At 35.7% G+C, this 6,838-nt stretch overlaps 1 pseudogene; it reads left to right on the top strand.

Annotated features, from left to right (window-relative positions):
- Positions 1-5,733: 5,733 nt before the first annotated feature.
- LOC114198745 (U2 spliceosomal RNA) lies at positions 5,734-5,827 on the top strand (annotated as a pseudogene).
- Positions 5,828-6,838: the final 1,011 nt, after the last annotated feature.

Consider the following 6,838-nt stretch of genomic DNA (forward strand, 5'->3'; position numbering starts at 1 on the left):
CTCCAGAATATATTAAAAAAAAAAGTTTTAGTTGAATTAGAAAGTATGAAAGGTATAAAAGAAAGTGGCATAAAAAAGATTTGAAAACCAGAGGAGATAATAGAAGGAGACATTTTAAAATTAAATGCAAACAGTGGTTCAGAGAGTACAAACAAAAGCAGGTGGGAAGAAGACAATTTCCAACAAGCAAGACCAGAAGGGAAACTAAAAGGTCAACTCATGGGGGTACAAGCAGGTTAGCAAACATCCCTCTCTCCCCTGGCCAGAGAAGTAAATAGGGAATTCACGGGAGACTTGATCAGTAAGGGAACACTAAATAAAATTGCTACTTGGAAGCCAAAATGAAAAAAGCCCAAAGTTTCCACAAAAAGATAATTTTAAGTTTAAAAATTGCATGAAGGCAACTGAGGCCATATCCACTAAAAGTTCTGAAGAAATAAACGTTTACCTAAGGTCCAAGATATAGTTAAGAAATCAGGTTTTCTGCCACAATAAATGTGTTTATTTTCTTTATTTATTGGTCTTTACTCGTTGTGTGACCTGTTGAAAATTAATAAACTTCTCTGAGCCTCAGTTTTCCATCAGTTAGTAACCGGACATCTCCTACTAGGACATCATATAGATTAAATACATGAAAATCACTGAGAACAGTGGAACAAACTTAGTAAAGCCTTAACAAATTATATATGTTTAGGGGTTCCTGGGTGGCTCAGTCAGTTAAGTGAATGACTCTTGATCTTAACTCAGGTCTTATCTCAGGATTATGAGTTCAAGTCCCATGTTGGGCTCCATGCCTTAAAATTTATTTTTTTAATTATACATATTTAGCTTCCATAGAGACTGGATTATCAAGTTGAGAGTCTACTTTCATGTTTGATAAATAAGAAGAAAGTTTGATCTGAACACAGGTTTTGTTTTTTGTTTAGAAGATATGCACAGTTATAGATGTCTCATCCACACTTTCTACACAAAGCAGCTTTCTTCAGTTCTTAGATGGCTCAGGATTTTCATGCCAAAAGTGAATTCGGGAGAAGAACAAATGCTGGGTAAGATCCAAGTACATACTCATTTGGGTACTTGAGAATAAGGTAGGATTGACCTGAAAGATCATTTTTTCCTATGATACCTTACATTATATTCAGTCAAGCCTGATGAATGAAATGTACCTACTGCTTAGTCCGGACCTTGAGTGCTTATTACACACTCAGAGCTCAACTTCCACCAAAAATTTTCCCAGAGCTGATACCAAACAGCAATATGCCAATATATCAGATTTATTTTCTCTCCTCTCTTCTGTATAACAGCAAGAAATAGGACAGGTGGGTTCCTGGTTTAGATAATCTTAAGTGGGATAAAATGTCTCTGGATAAATGGGAGTCATTTCTGGTTCATTGAAACTTAGAGTTCATCACATTGACCCTGAGCATCATCTAGAAAGCAGTGGTCTATCCAGGTCACTGTCTGCAGAGAAGCTCTCTGTATAACCAGCTTTAGCTAGTGGAAGCATCGAGTTATTAACTTTTATTTCATTAAACACTTACTACATACTTCTTCAACATCATTTAGCTAGGCCATGAAGGCACATAAAACACGCGCATGGTACACCTCTCAAAGGACTTACGGTAACTTTGTAGAGATAAGGATTACAGGAAGAGAACAAATGAGAATTATTTGAAGTCTGTAGATTTGTGAGTAAAATGACAAAAAACAAACAAACAAAAACCAGAATGCGAAAATCACATCTAGAAAATTTAGTATCCAAATCAGTCCTCCAGACCAGTGGTTCTCAAATGTAAGTGTGCGTCAGAATCACTTGTAAGGTGTGGTAGGCTGCTAATTCTAATTCTGACATTTATGCCATATCTGAGTCTGGTTTTGATGTTTGCTCTGTCTCGTCTAACTGTTTCTTTGTCATTTTGTATCCCTTATGATTTTTTTTTTTTTTTGACAGCTAGACATGCACTAGGTAAAAGGAACTTCTCTAAAAAGGCCTTTATTAATTTGGTAGAAAGAGGTAGGGAGGAAGGAAGTGCTCCATAGCGCTGTGATTCAGGCTCAGTGTTTTAGTGTGTCTGTGTCTCTGCGCTGTGAACTCTGTAAGTGCTTCTCAGTTTCTCACCACCACCACCTTAGGTGGGACCAGATAGCTAGAGAGGGTAGAATTGGGTATTGCCCTTCCCCCAGGTAGGTTAGGCTCTGAAAAAAACTCCCAGCAGTTTAAGAGGTTAAGCTCCGGTTAAATACTTTTTTCTTGTGACCGGACCTGTAAAGAAGAACAAAATGCACAGTTGTTTTCAAAATGGTGACCTTTCCACTCTCCTCGACAGAAGCATGAGAGGATTTTCCTGTTACTCTCTTGAAGGACCTGGTCGAGTTCCTGGAGGTGTGGGGACTGAGTTCACCTGGAGTTTTGGACTCAGGCTTTTCCACACTGTCTCCACCCATTCATCAGTTATAGCTGAAATCTTCCTACCCTGGCATTGGTACCCACAGAAGTTTTTGCTGTTGTGTTTCTGCTCTGGTAAGTTTTGCTTTTCTGTATCTGCCCATCTCTTTGCTCATTTCAGGGTCAGCAGTTTGCCCTATTAATTACGTCACTCCTCTTAAGGATCTAAGAAGAGTTGTTGATTTTTCAGTCTGTTCGGCTTTTCACTTGTTGTTATGATGGAGTGGTGACTTACAAGCTCTTTATGTGCCAGATGGGAAATGGGAAGTCCTAAGTCAGCTTTTCAAAATGCAAATCATATCATACCATTTCCCCTACTTAACACTCTTGGATGGTTTTCTGTTTCTTGAGAATTAAATACAAACTGTTTAAAATGACACATTATGGGGTGCCTGGGTGGCTCAATCAGTTGGGCATCTGACTTTTGATGTCGGCTCAGGTCATGATCATGATTGAAACCCCTGGCCGGCTCTAAGCTCAGCATGGAGTCTGCTTGAGATTCTCTTTCCCTCTCCCTATCTGCCCCTTTCCCTGCTTGGTTCTTTCTCTCTATCTCTCAAATAAATAAATAAATAAATAAATAAAATATTTAAAAAAAATAAATAAATAGTAAAAAAGTAAATGACATGTTATATCCTTGACTTCTTGTCCTGCCTTTATACATCTCTGTCTAATTTCTTATAAGCCAGCCTCACAAAAAACATTTCCAATTACCTGACCTCACTCTGACTTTCTCACCCTTCTGTTTTCCTTTGAAAATGTTATTTATTTGTTTGAAAGAGAGTGAGCGGGAGCACCAGTCAGGGGCAGAGGGAAAGGGAGAAAGAGAAGCAGACTCCCCGCTGAGCAGGGAGCCCAACAGGGAGCTCTATCCCCCCAGCAAAGGGCTCCATCCCGGGACCCTGAGATCATGACCAGACCCGAAGGCAGACACTTAACTGACTGAGCCAGTGAGGCATCCCTCACCCTTTTGTTTTCTTATTTCCTGTTGGCTCAGCCCCAGTGGGTCAAATTGGAGTAGTGTGGAGTGAATACCAAACATTGTTAAATTCAGAATTATGTAGTGACATATGCAAAGAGAAATGAGAAAGACTCTGAGATTAAAATATCATGATAGATGAAAAAAGAGGAGAAAAGTAGAAAACCTAACTGCATTTATTTTTAAAATACCATAAATTTATTAAATAATCTGGTGGGAAGTTAATAAATATTAAGTCATCTTATTTATATTGCAGGTGTGGAAACTGAAGTTTGAAGAGCCTACACAGATTTAACAAATATCCAAGTCTAACTGGAAATAAAATCAAGAACAAAATTCAGTTTTTGGTTTTTTTTTTTTTTTTTACTTTCTATCATACTTTCTTCCACATCACTGCCTCTCCACATGTAGTGCTAAAATAGTTTTCTATTTTTGGATGGTGTTATAATGACTAAAATAGACAATTAATGGATGACAACTATTTCCTGTACAGCAGATCTCTCACTACCCCCACAGTTCTATTAAAGTCCGCCCTAGCCCTGCCCATCCTTCTAATGTCTACCTGAAAGCTCCTCCGTGAAATCGTCTCTAATCGGTGCAAAAGTATGCATTTTTCCCTTCCAAAACTGTGTACTTCTGGTGTTATGGCACTTAAGTGTTTCTATCATGTATTATCTCTTGATTATTATCTAATTGCTGTAATATACAAAATAATATTACCAAAATAGTACCATTTTGAGATAGAACACACTAATTTTGGAAATGCCTATGTCTAGTAAGTGAAATTGGATGATGTTAATCCAGGAGAACTATGGAGAATGGTTTCACTCGAGCTCATTAGTTAGAATTGGGCATTTCCTCTAAGATGTCTTCATTAACCATTGCATGTAACCGGCCTTAGCCTAAAGTGAAGTAGAAAAATGGGAAATGAAATATAATTCTGGATTTTGGCCTCTATATAATCCATTTGAGAAAACATCCAAATAAAACATCAACTGTGAGTAATATGCAATTAGATAAAGATGTATACAGCAAAAGACAAAGCCCTTATAAGTTTATAATTAATGAAATAAGAAAATGAAACTCTAATAATGAATGCAAAATAAGATCCAAACCATACTATCCTATTTATGTAAGATAGACTTTTAAGAAATACTATAAATATTCAGAGTCAAAGAAAATAGATTATTGACATTTGGAGTGGTCAGAGATGAAACTTATCTGGCTCTAGAGAGATGGGTAACATTTTAATAGGATTTTATCAAACATTCTTAACTTGAAGCCAGGAAAAAATGGATTTCAGTTGTATCTAGGAAATATTTTGTCCAGAAGAACTAATTTTTTTCTTTCCAAGGATGACTAAATCCTACAATAAGCAGCTAAAAGTTCTGCTGAAGCCTTAAAAAAATAAAGATAAATTGTTTGGATTTAGTACTATTGATGTTTTTACTTATCTGGAAGATGTGAGTGAGACCAGACAGTGCAATCCCTCCTTACCCCATGATTCTGGGAATAATTCCACATATTGGTTAATTAAAATTCCTTAAATGCATAACTACTTGTGTGTTAGCCTGGAAGATATTACTTGTACACGCTGCTAAAGGAAGAATAGAGAGTGAAAGCAAGTGTACATCTAGAAAGTGAACAAGCATTTCTTTACATTTCAGGGAGCATCTGCAAAGCATGCTGCGGTGACTATAAAATCACGGGTAAGTCCCAACTCTGCTACTTACCAACCAAAAAAATATTTGTAAATTTATTTAAGCTTTTGGAGCTTGATTTCTTCACATGAAAATGGAAATGATGTTAGTAAATATTTACACTTTTTCATAGGTCATAGGAAGGCTCAATTTATTAATGCTTATAAAAATATTTTATAAATCATATAAAAATTTACATTTGTTAGCAAATTTTTATTATTATTAGGTGAAAATTATTTCCAGTTAATCTTAAAGAACCACTTATATTTTGTTTAATGCTGTATACCCAGTGTCTTTAACTGTGCCAGACAGATGGTAGATACTAAACAAGAACATGTTAAATAAATTGGAAATATTATCTGGCTATATTCCTGTAGTGAAACTATGGTAAGTAATTTACATTAGTGATGAAATCTAAAGAATATAGTTCATGAAGGTCCATTAATGAGCTATATTTTTGTCAAAATAAGTTTTTTCTAAAAACCTTTTTTCTGCTAGTATTTAAACTCCTTCTTGCTAGTATTTCAACTCCTTTTTATACATTAGCCATTGATGGGTTCCTATATTTGAAATAAAATACATCAATACATTAGAATTATATTTAATTAATTGCTTCTCGGCCTTTTGGCTAAGATCAAGTGTAGTATCTGTTCTTATCAGTTTAGAATTATATTTAATTAATATCAATTAGAATCAGCTTTTTTATTTCTACAAATATAAAAGGATCAGCTTTTTTTAAAATTTCTACAACTATAAAAGGAAAATATATATTGCATTTTTTATATCTTTTGAAGTTACTACTTTGGCTTTAGAAGTTTGGTTTTACCTGGTGTGTCTATTCCTCACCTATATGTACTTTTATTCATCACTGTCACAGCCTAAGTCTCAATTTAGGATTCCAGGACAGTGCTAGAGGATTTATTTTGTGATTGACCGAGGAGAGACCAAAATTCACTATATATAAAACACATCATCCTATTTTATTAGACCATATAAAGAATCCAGGTGTGTTGTTGATTTTGTCAAACCCTTCTTTTTTTTTTTTTGAATATCAATTTTCTGTGACAGAAAGTGGTACAGAAATATACCTTTAGAGATGGTTGTACAATGATAATGGTGTGAAAGGTAGTCATTCAGGTAACACTAGAGGCTTGGCAACAGCAATATTGTATCTTGCTTTTGTTGAATCTGTCATTAGCATTTAATCTATTCCTTTTGTGGGAGGCTGCAAATAAAAGATATTACACAATTTATTTTACATTTCTGAGAATCACTTCTTTTTAATATACACGTTCATATAATCTTTGTTTAAATCAGTTTTTTTCCATTTATTTCCAATAGCCCTCCACAAAAAAATGCAAATGCAATTGCCAAAGGAGATAAAAAATGGATATTTGCAGTAATATTTTAAATGCAAAAGTATAAAAATTAATATCAAGAATAGCTATGACTGAGGGTGGTGGGTGGAGTATGAGTGGCTTTTGTTGGACGAAGATAATTAAACAGTTAAGAAAAAGAAAGTGATATAGGGGCGCCTGGGTGGCTCAGTCCTTAAGCATCTGCCTTCAGCTCAGATCTTGATCCCAGGGTCCTGGGATCGAGCCCTGCATTGGGCTCCCTGCTCAGGGGGCAGCCTGCTTCTCCCTCTGCTACTCCCCCCGCTCATGTTCCCTCTCTCGCTGTGTTTCTCTCTGTCAAATAAATAAATAAAAT

Source organism: Eumetopias jubatus, unplaced genomic scaffold, assembly GCF_037043125.1.
Source record: "Eumetopias jubatus isolate StellerSeaLion01/CBP00866 unplaced genomic scaffold, mEumJub1_p1.0 scaffold_2, whole genome shotgun sequence".
Lineage (NCBI taxonomy): Eukaryota > Metazoa > Chordata > Mammalia > Carnivora > Otariidae > Eumetopias > Eumetopias jubatus.